At 40.8% G+C, this 11,928-nt stretch overlaps 1 non-coding gene across 1 annotated transcript; it reads left to right on the top strand.

Moving 5' to 3' along the window:
• Positions 1-213: 213 nt before the first annotated feature.
• Positions 214-286, top strand: TRNAR-CCU. The gene has a single exon. It is a non-coding gene; the product is annotated as a tRNA-Arg (tRNA).
• Positions 287-11,928: the final 11,642 nt, after the last annotated feature.

Below are 11,928 nucleotides of genomic sequence, written 5' to 3' on the forward strand. Positions count from 1 at the left end.
CAAGAGCTGTTGGACATGCTACACTTAAATAAATCCCAATCCCTCCAAGCTACATGCTCTAGGGACCTAAACCTTGTCACCACAATAAATAAGACATGCTGGAGGGATAGATTACTGTCCTAGAGACTTCCTGTACTCTGGAATAAGCTACCCATCTATGTCAAGCTAAGTTCCTCATTAGCACTCTTCAAGAAAAATCTTGATGAGTGGATGGCCCCAGTGGCCTAATGGATAAGGTATTGGCCTCCTAAGCCAGGGATTATGGGTTCAAGTCCCATCTGAGGTGATATAATCTTGAGGCTTAAAACCTCAGATTTGGCTGGCTAAGATCTAGCTGTATTCAACTGGATGTATAAGAGAATTTAAGTACCTTTTATCTGCACTTTTTTCAAATAATAAAGAATTTTAATTGATTTATTTGGGTTGCATTGAATATTAACTGAACTGAAAGTTTTGATTCTGTTTTTTCAGTTAGTGCTTGCTACAGTTTTATTGCCTGTTAGTAATTGCAGGCGGGGGTAGTCTCATTCATTGATATCGTGTCACTGCCTATTTAAGTGGTACATTTTGAAATATTTTCTGCTTAAAACCTCAGCTTTGGCCGGCTAAGATCTAGTTGTATTCAACTGGACATATAAGAGAATTTAAGTACCTTTTATCTGCACTTTTTTATTGTAATACAGCATTTTAATTAATTTATTTGTGTTGCATTGAATATTAACTGAACTGGAAGTCTTGACTCTGTTTTTTCAGTTAGTGCCCCACCCACTTTCCCTGTTTCTGTTTTGGTGTTAATCTTGGTGGCTTTGAAACTGCCCGCCCCACTTGTAAATTTGTGTTTGGATATTTCTTCTGGGCCCGTCACATTTGCTCAGTCAACTGAGTGCAGTGAAATCATATTCTGATTTCAGGTACTCCTACTGGGTACAAAGAAAGAAAAAAAATTAAGCTTGTTTCCTGCCTTTCCTGTAAGTGGTCTAGGCTGTTTGTAGGCTTCTGAGCCCCCAAGCCTTTCTGTGTTGGAGGGAAGCCTTCTAGCTTAATTTTGTTTCTTAGAACTAGCCAGTTTTCTAGTTTCAGCACTCAAATCTGTTTCTTTGAACTCAGCACTTTTTCAGAATGCGTTGTAAGCACTAAATAAGCTGCAAATTACTACAGCACTCAAATTTCCTCACTTGTCTAGAGGAAAGCAGTTTTTAGTACTTAATAAATAAGCACCTATCCAGACATGTCTAAGGGTCAGAACCCGATGATTTCTCCTGTCTACCTGATGAATCTGGGCATCTTGGGGCAATGCAGCAATTGCCTCATGTACACAGACAACCCTCTCCTCCTACCACCCTACACTACAACCTGTGAGAGATGCACTTATATAGCCAAACTGGAAAGAGGAGAATGTAAACACTTGCACCACACCACACTCATCACATAGTCCCTCAAAACCTACACTACCAAAACACACACATAGAAACACAAAACACACACCTACATTCGCGGATGCTCTCAATAAAAACCTGCCCAAGTATCAGGGACCTCCAAAGCAGAAACCCAAGCAAACTCCAGCCCCCAACACAACCCAAATGACACATAGCCCACAAACTCAGTGTGTCACTCAACCACAACCAATAAAGCATAACAATGTACCCAACACTCTAGTCATAGGTGACTCTATAGTCAGGCACACTGATGTTCCACTCACCAGGCTAAACAAGGAGAAAGTTACTGTCATCTGCCTGTCAGGTGCCAGGATCCACCACATAAGGCACGCACTCAGGTCACTCCACAACAAGTACAAATATGACACTGTCATTGTCCATGTTGGTGTGAATGACCTGAGACGTACCTCCCTGGACTACATGAAAAGAGACATGGATGAGCTCTCCGATCTTGTAGCCCAGGCAGGTATGACCCAAGCCCTGAGTAGCATCCTACCATCACCCAGAATGATACCACAGTACAGGGACAAAATGATTGACTTCAACAATTGGCTAAGCTTCTGGTGTCATTCTAAGGGGATCCAGTATTTGTCTTCCTGGCACGACATCATTGACAGATCACGATGCTTTGCCAGAGATGGCCTGCAACTGTCGCCCTTGGGATTCTGGACACTGGCTAAGGCTCTTGCCACCCCTATAGTACCTTTTTAGGCAAGGTTCAAATGACAAATTAACCACCGTAACAAGTACAAGCAAGCAAAATCTGAGGGTAATGCTACTCAATGCTAGAAGTTTAAACCTCAAAATGCACTCACTTGAGGCACTCCTTAAAATGGAGAACATTGACATCTGTGCAGTGACAGACCTGGTTCAAAGCTCCAGACAGCACCCCTGCATTACCAGGCTATAATTCATACCACACCTTTCGGCCACCTAACCCGGAATGAAGCACTAAAGTTGGAGGTGTGTTCATATTCATTAAGGATATCCACACCTCCAGGCTAGTTGCACAGCATAATGCATCCGAGATTATCCAAGTGCAACTCACTCTGGGCAAGACCGCAATCCAAACTGTAGCTTGCTACAAACCCCCCACCATGCCCCAGGATTCCCACTCCTCATTTCTTGATACACTGAAAAGTATTAGGGTACAACCCAACACCCTAATAATGAGTGATTTAAACACCAAACAATTAACTGGGAAAACTACTCATGTACCAACTCTTTTGCTCAACGTTTTCTGGAATTCATAAATTCCAATGCCTTGGATCAACTTATTCACACCCCCACCAGGGACAGCAATATCCTAGATCTGGTCATTACCAACACGGGCAATCAGTGTTCCACACCAGAGGTCAATTCCTCGTTAGTCAGATCCAACCACAAGCTAATCATCCTAAACATCCACATCCCGCCCTGACCCCCAATTAGGGAAACCAACATAAAAAACTTCTCCAAAGCCAACTTCACACTTCTTAAGACAGAAGTGGCAAACTTCATAGGTTCATAGGTAGGTACTAGGCTATTGGCTCTGGGACCTATACAAGCCCAGCCAAAAAGGTACCCTGGCTTTTGCCACCCAAGAAAATTATTTTCCTGTGCCACTGCCGAGCAGAGCCACAGACGTGATCCCCGGGGTGAATTTCCTATTTCCCATCCAATCATCAAGATTTTTCTTGAAGAGTGCTAATGAGGAGCTTTGTTTGATATAGATAGGTAGTTTATTCCAGAGTATGGGGATTCTCTGGGACAAGAATCTATCCCTCTGGCATGTTTTGTTTATTGTGGTGACAAGGTTTAGGTCCCATTGGGATTTCTTTAAGTGGAGCATGTCCAACAGCTCTGGGTGTGACATAGCTTTGTATGTTAGGCAGAGATCACCTCTGAGTAGGCGATATGTGATGGAGTAAAGCTGGAGTTTTTGAAGGGCATCTGTTTGAGGCTGGTAATCCTCTTTGTGAGGTATTTCTGTGGCCTTTCCAGTTGTTGTAGATGTCGTGTGAGGTACATCCCAAAAGGGGCATTGTACTCTATAATGGGTCTAATAAGTGATGAGTAGAGGGGAACAATGACATCTTTTTTTCCTGGATGAAAAGCCTTTTGTGATGAGGTGTACCATGTAGAAGGATTTCCTGACTACTGTGGCGATGTGATTATCAAAGGAGAGACTACTGTCCACCTGTGTCCCAAGGTCTCTTATCACACTTTTGGTGTTAAGTATACTACAGCTTATGTTGTAGTTCATGGGTACGGACACCCATGCAGACGGACAATAGAGGTATGACTGCTGAATCCTACACAAATGCACTTTATAAGCACTTTCACGAGTGCATGGATCATGCTATCCCTAACAGAACCAAGATGCTATCCTCCAAAAAAGGAAGCCAATCTGGTGGTCCTCTGCCATAAACAAGCTCTGCAACAGAAAAAAGAAACTGTTGCAAAAAAGAGTAAAATCCCATGAGTGGAGGAACTCCCTGGTCAACCTCAGTAAAAAGCTGAGATCCCTCATAAAATCCTTCAAAGCTAGTTACGAAAACAAAGCTGCCACTGACTCTAAAGACAACTACAAAGCATTCTATAGCTATGTCAAGAATCTCAATGGCAACACTCAGATCTGCTCTGAGTTACAGCACAATGGCACTAAATATACAGAACCAACTGATATTGCCAACATCCTGGCAGATAGGTTCAGTGCTAACTTTACCCCCTCTCACCCCCTAGAGGGCCCATCTCTATACCAGAAGAATGCAAAGTTCCTGTAATCACGGCTGCACAGGTAAAAAACACACTCTCCAAAGCCAAGAACACAGCTTCCATGGGACCTGACAATATCCCAGGCTGCGTTCTACATGAACTACAGAATGAACTGGCACCCTACCTAAGTACCATGTTCAATCATAGCCTCACCTCAGGCTTTGTGCCCACTGAATGATGCACCATGACAATTATCCCACTCCACAAAGGGGGAGCCACGACGGACCCTGGGAACTACCATCCCATTAGACTGATGAGCCTGGTCTGCAAGGCCATGGAACGTATCATCATGGAACTCATAAACAAAGACATTGGTAATCTTCAAACTCTGGACCCTACCCAGTTCGGATTTGTAAAAGGCAGATCATGTCTCCTAAACCTGACTGACTTCTTTGAAGCAGTCACCAAAGCCATAGATGAGGGTAAAGTGGCTCACACAGCTTATCTAGATCTCGCCAAGGCTTTTGACACCATCCCCCACTCTGGAATTATAGATATGCTCACTACACTAGGTATAAATCCCTATGTCACAAGATGGGTTGCCAACTGGCTCATGGACAGAACCCACACTGTGAAAGTAGCAGACTCCAAATCTGACTTCAGACCAGTGACAAGTGGAGTACCACAGGGTTCAGTCCTGGGTCCTCTCCTGTTTGGTATCTACTTCTCTGAAGTACAAGCTAACACAGAAGGTCTTTGGCTAACAAAGTTTGCAGATGACTGCAAACTAGGAGCCATAATCAAAACTCCTAATGAGGTGGACATACTACAAAAGGGATTCACTGAGACAGATACCTGGTGTCAAAGCCATGGCCTGAAGCTCAATGTCAAAAAGTGTATTGTCATCCCCTTTGGTAAAAACTCTGTACCCATGAACTACTACAGAGCTGGTAGTCTACTTAATGCCAAAAATGTGATGAGACCTTGGGACACAGGTGGACAGTAGTCTTTCCTTTGATAATCACATCTCCACAGTGGTCAGGAAACCCTTCTACGTGGCTCACCTCATCACAAAAGGTTTCTCATCCAGAAAAAAAGAGGTCATTGTTCCCCTCTACTCATCACTCATTAGACCCATTATAGAGTACAACACCCCTTTTGGTATGTACCTCACAAGACATCTGGAAAGGCCACAGAAATACCTCACAAAGAGGATTACTGGCCTCAAACAGATGCCCTATGCAGACCAACTCAAAAAACTCCAGCTTTACTCTGTTGTATATCACCTACTCAGAGGCAATCTCTGTCTAACATACAAAGCTATGTCAAACCCAGAGCTGCTGGACATGCTCCACTTAAAGAAATCCCAATCCCTCCGAGCTACATGCTCTAGGGACCTAAACCGTGTCTCTTCAATAAACAGAACATGCTGGAGGGATAGATTCCTGTCCCAGAGACTTCCCGTACTCTGGAGCAGACTACCTATCTATGTCAAACAGAGCTCCTCATTAGCACTCTTCAAGAAAAATCTTGATGATTGGATGGGAAATAGGAAATTCACCCCAGGGATCACTTCTGTGGCTCTGCTTGACAGGGGCACAGGAAATTAACTTTCTTGGGTGGTGTAAGCCAGGGAACCTTGTTGGCTAGGCTTACTTAGGCCCTTGGGTCAACAGCCTAGTACCTACCTATGAACCTATAAACCTATATACAGGAATTGAATCAATAAAATACTCACTTGGAGATTAAGCTCCTCTTAACAGAAATAATCCTGTACTCCAAATTTCTTTATATTCTACAAGGACTTCCCTTATATATATTGGATTAGACCTTGTGAAAATGTTAGAGGCTCATGGTAACATTTTTATGGCCCCCTTTTGCACACAGAGGTAGGGGTAATGTTTGTTATGCCTTAAAATCTAAAATGGGTATTAATCTTCTTAATCTGTTAACCTCCTATCAAGCAATGATTCTTAGAATGTTTTGGTCTATATACAAAATGGATGAGACGCCAACATGACCGGCATCTATGGTGGGTAATCTTCACACATATAATCCCTTCCCTATTGACTGAATCTAGCTATCAAAGACTAGCTAATTTTCTTCTTTTAATAGACCTGGGGATGATGTTTCACATCATCACTTGTGGGGACTTCCTAATATCTTAGTCTATACAAGACCATTTGTTCTGTTTTAAAGACTCTTGACTGTAAGGCAATCTTGGATCTTTATTTTTTTCTTTTAGGGTTCTTCCCCAGTTCAAATCTGTATGATATTCATTCCCATGGGCTAACTTTTAGATCACATAGTAAACTCATAATTGACTATAATTTGGATAAAGGCAATGTTATGTACTATTATCAATTTAGTTAATTCTATACTTCTATACTAAGATACTTCTTAATCACAACAACACTAAGTGGTGAATTGATTCAGGGATTTCATGCCCAATTTGAACACTCAGCTAGCCAGGCATTAACTGAGTTAGCTTTAACCACTCAATTAGGGGAATATATTATGACACAATAACTTCTCATAAGCAGCAGGCCAGGAACTTACAGATGCACAGGTGTTAAAAATACTAGGTTCACCGTAATGAATGACATCAGCCCCCAGACTGAGGGTGTTTGCCTAGAAGTGCCTCTATTAGTTTTTCCTTGCTGCTAATATTTTAGCCAAATGGTTCCTGATTCTGCTGTCTCTCTGCCATTGTCAAGATGATGCTTGCATCTCTCACTGGGATCATATAATATCGGGATGTCCCTCTCTACACATGTTTTGGAGTGATTTTTTGGAAAAGGTAAATGTTATTTATTCCACAGGGGATAGAGATAAGAGAACTAATCATTTATGGAATATACCCAGATGGCAGTACCTTACTCCTTGCTGTTCAAGTAATGCTTCTAGCTGCCAACAAATCTGTTACAAGAAGAGCACAAACCCCCCACTTATTACTGAATGCTGGAAAGATCCTCTCAATGATCTATAATGCTGAATGCCCAATAGCAAGGAGGAAAAGCAAGGAAGTTTTATTCTTGAGCAAATGGCTCCCAGTTATGCAGCTGCTCCACGAGATGATGTGACCACAGAAGTTCTGGGCATGTATCCAAGAAGACTAAGCTCTGGCCACGTATCCACTACATATAAAACTATAGATGAGCCTTGCATTCCTACTATTAGCCACATAACACGGAACATAACAAGGTGAACTCATATGCTATCTATCTTTCTTCCTCCTTTAACTTTTTTAGTGCCCCCAATTGACTTTCTTTTAACTACTTGCTAGTCTAACTACTTGCTAGTCTACTTGAGTCATTTTCCTGAACTAGATGAGTTGACAAATTATACAGCTAGGTGAATTTAAACAATAGAGTTAATTTTTATTGAATAATTAGATGATAGAAATAGACAACTTGTCTTTAACTGTTGATCATTTGCTACTCCCTATAATACAGCATTGGAACAGATATTTTAGTCAACTTTGCATTGGAATAAGCATTGTTTGCATTCTACCATGGCATTAGCACCTGTCTGTTCATGTTTAATTAGTTAATTATTTATTGAATGCATACTGTTGTTATCAATTATAAGATAATGTTGTTGGTATTGAAATGACAATTTTTATTTTATTTTACATTTGTTGACCGGGGTAGTCTAACTGGATGCATGTCCATTTTCAGCGGAGGCCTGGGGAGAAAAGCTCCAAGGGTAAGCAGATACAGCATTACATAATACCAGCATTACATATTACAAACAGACTATTTACAGAGATTACATAAGTAAGCAAGTTAAATAAATTCCACAGGTTAGAGTTAATCCCGAGCGTAAATCAGGATTAAATTAAATTACACAGTAAACTGGTTAACAGATTTTTACACATTCTAGAGAGAGTTAGCCAGGCTTGATACATTGACATAGCCAGTTAAGTGACAAATGTTGTTTGAGTCTAGTTTTAAATTGACCTAAGGTGGAAAGTAAGGTAATATCAGCTGGAAGAGAGTACCAGGATCTACTTACAGAGTTTGCAAAGAGAAAGTCACCGGCTGTGTTATTAATTTTGCTAGTCTGAATTAGTAGTTTGTTAGAGGATCGAAGCAGTCTAGAATTGTTATACGGGGTGATCATATTTTTAGTGCAGAAGTAGTATCCGGATTATAGAGGATTTTATAGGCCATAATCAGTTGGTTATACTGGATTAGGCTGGGTAGTTCAAGCCACCCAAGCTGATTTAGATTGATGCAATGATGTGTCCTAAAAGGCAGCCCAGTGGCAAACCTGGCAATGTGGTTGTAGCAAATTGAGAGTTTGTTAAGGACAGTCTTGTTTAAATTTGAGAGTAGAGGGGATGCATACAGAAGGGTTGAAAGAAGGTGAGAGTGAGCTATGGCAATTTTAGCTGGAGGGTTTAGGAAGGCTTTTATTCTGTAAAGTGACCCTAGTTTTTTATTGATGGTTTTGATAGTTTGGTTAACATGTAGGTTGAATTTTAGATTATTATCTATGATGACACCTAATAGTTTTGTAGAGGGGTCAGGGGAGATTATTGTGCCATCATTTGAATTTATGGTAAAGGTGAAAGTGGTAGACCTACGTGTTGGTGAAAATAACAGCATTTTAGTTTTTTTGGGATTTAGGATCAGGCGACATTCAGAAAGCCAATTTTCTATTGTATTAAAGGTGGTCTGGGTAGCTGACCATAACTCTATTGGAGATGTGGCTGAGAAAATCAGAGTAGAGTCATCAGCATATTGGACATAGCTGACTTTTGGGATTACAGTATAAAGGTCATTAATGAAGATGGAGAACAGCAAGGGCCCTAGTATAGAGCCTTGTGGTACTCCAAGGGTGTTAGGTAGAAATTTAGAGAGTTTGTTCTGCCAGAGGACAGCCTGCAGTCAACCATTCAGGTAGGATTGAAACCATTGAAGGGTTCTAGTATCTAGGCAGAATGTTTGCAGGGTGTGGATTAAAAATTGGTGATCAACCATATCGAATGCCTTGGAAAGATCCAAGAAGAGGGCTGAGGATATATAATTATTGTTGTGATTATGGTTTATGGTGTTGGTAAAGGCTAGGAGGGCTGAAGTAGTGCTGTGATGAGGACAGAAGCCATGCTGAGTGTCTGCCATAAGGTGATTCTGGATTAGGTGGTGCATGAGTTGTCTATGAATACATTTTTCCATAATCTTTGCAAGTGGAGAGAGTATAGCTATTGGCCTATAATTGGAGAATTCAGTAGAGCTGCCTCCTTTGTGAAGTGGGATTACATAGGATATTTTCCAGATGGTGTGAATTTTAGCTTCTACTATGGTTCAATTGATTAGTATTGAGACGGGGCAAGCAATAGCATCAGCTGATTTTTGTAGGTACTCAGCAGGGAGTTGATCAGCAGAAAGTGTAGTGCATTTTAATTTTTTGATCAAGGTACGGATAAGTGAAGTGGCGACTGGTTGGAAGATGAATGTGAGTAGGTTTCTACGGGTGCTACTTTCAGGACCAGGGGAGCTAGGAAGTAGTTGGCTTAACAGATTAATAAAAAATGCTTATCTGTGAGAGTTCAAAGTTGGACATTAGGTACTTTTATTATTATTATCCACTGTGGAAACAAGTTCCTTGCCAAGTGGCAAGGCCTGGTTGAAGTAGTAGCTAAAGTAAGTGAAGGGGATTACAAAGTAAGACAGATGAGAAAGTGGAAAGCAGAACAGTTATACCACATATGAAATTTAATATTGGCAATAAGTATGTTTATAGGAGACGTTATGATTCCTGGGTGTGTGCCTGAACTCGAAATTGGTAAGACACTTCCTGTGCATGTCCTGAACTCGAAAGTTGTAAGACACTATCAGTGTCTCTGAAACAGAAAGTAAAATAGTTAGTACTCAGAAATGAGGTTGTACTCTCAGAGTTCCCTGAGAAAACTACTTTATTCAGCACAGCACAGAAACTCTACCTGGAATGAAAATAAACCTGAAGCCATATTAAATAACAACAGTCCCAGTGCCAAGCAGGTAGGAATGAAGTACAGAAGATGCCTGAACTTGGGATTATAGAAGAATCCCAGAGTAAATGTAACAGTGCCATTATACTAGTACCAAAGCCTGACTGATATTTAAGATTTTGCCAACACTGCAGAACACAAAACAGCATGTCTAAACTTGGTTCATATCCTACGCCCAAGTGAAAGATCTGATTAGAAAAGTAGGCATAGTACGGTTTCTGTTCATCTTAACCTTAATCAAAAGCTAAGCTCCAGATGCAAAGTAAAAGTGGAATTTTGCAAACCTGATGGGGGTTTCTATTATAAAGTATTGCCTTTGGTCTTCATGGAGCATCTGCAACATTCTAGAGACTGATGAACAAAACACATCGACCTCACACCAGATAAGTTGCAGCCTACCTGGATGATATTTTAATTATTCCCTGAAGATTTCTGTTTTTTTTTTTTTCTAAAAAGATTTCAATCCTGCATAAACTAAACTTCGTTGATCTGCTTTTTAAACCTGGTAATTTTAAGATGCCTACCCCTACTATAAATTGAGCTTAATAACTCCTTCCTTTCTTCACTGCTGTTGGTATCTTGAATTATTTATTTGCCTTCCTTGTGCTTATATTGAAAAGTGCATTTTGCCTCTCATTGTCTGTTCTACTGATTTACTTGCTCAGAATTAATTCTCTAGCTAGGTGTTGGATAAAGTATTGTACTTTTACACTCTAGCAAGTACTTGTTTTTACAACAAAATGTCATTGGATTTTCCATTTAGTGCACTGGGATGTAGTCGGGTCTGTTTAGGCTGGGTAAGCACTTGACATTTCTGCATGTAGTTTCATTGGCTGGAGAGCTTATTCAGCTTATTTTATTTTTAGTGCCTTTATACATTCTGTACAACTGAGTGGCTCTTGGCTCATTTATACAAAGTGAGGTACTTTTATTGAATAATCACACTTTTATAAGCTGCTTAAAGTACACTGCTGTATCCATATCTTTAAGTTTCTTTGTGGTAGCATTTCACTCCAGACACTCCTTTACTGGGCTTTTACATTAGGTGTACTAGTGGCAGTAGGTGTTTACCCAGTCTGTCTGAGTTGGAAAACACACAAAAGGGCTCTTAACTATTTTTTGCACTTCTCTTGTATACTGTGACTGTACTTTAGCAGTTAAAAAAAAACTGTACTGTCTGCTGCTGCCACTTTAAGTAGTTAATCGTATTGTATTACATTATATCAGTTACTTGTACGGCCGTTGTAGCCAGTTTGTGTGGTCTTGCTACACGTGGTCTCCAAATGAGCTATTCTACATTAAAAATGTGTTTTTCTGCACCACTGTGACAGAAGTGTCCTGATCTAACCTTTATGAGATGGGGATTGCTGATGGAAGGATTATTGTGTGCTTTCCTGATTGGTAGTTAGCTTAAAACCTGTTTCTCTTTGCTCGTATTTAAGCCTCACCTTTGCGAGTTGCTGCTCTTCGCACAGAGGTGGTTAGTGGTGCCTTGCATAGACACAAAAGTCTAGAAGCTCAGTTTTTCCCTAAACAGCTGTCAGTGAAAACTTTCCAAGGTTTGCTGCTGCTCTAGGAGCAACTCAGTTGCAGACCGAGCAGCGTTACCTTATTGATCAACCTTAGCCTATACAAAGTATAGGTCCCTGTTGTAGTCTGGGTGCTACCGGCACAGTCCTGTCAAATTAACCCATTCCTTTCCCTAATAAAACATACAGTAAGAGTCTGCTATCATGGACAGGCAGTTTCCCATCATCTCTTTGGCCAGTCTGATAGACATGGGCATCCTGAGGCAAT

Source organism: Protopterus annectens, chromosome 1.part0 (assembly GCF_019279795.1).
Source record: "Protopterus annectens isolate FY-2018-M chromosome 1.part0, PAN1.0, whole genome shotgun sequence".
NCBI classification, from domain to species: domain Eukaryota; kingdom Metazoa; phylum Chordata; order Ceratodontiformes; family Protopteridae; genus Protopterus; species Protopterus annectens.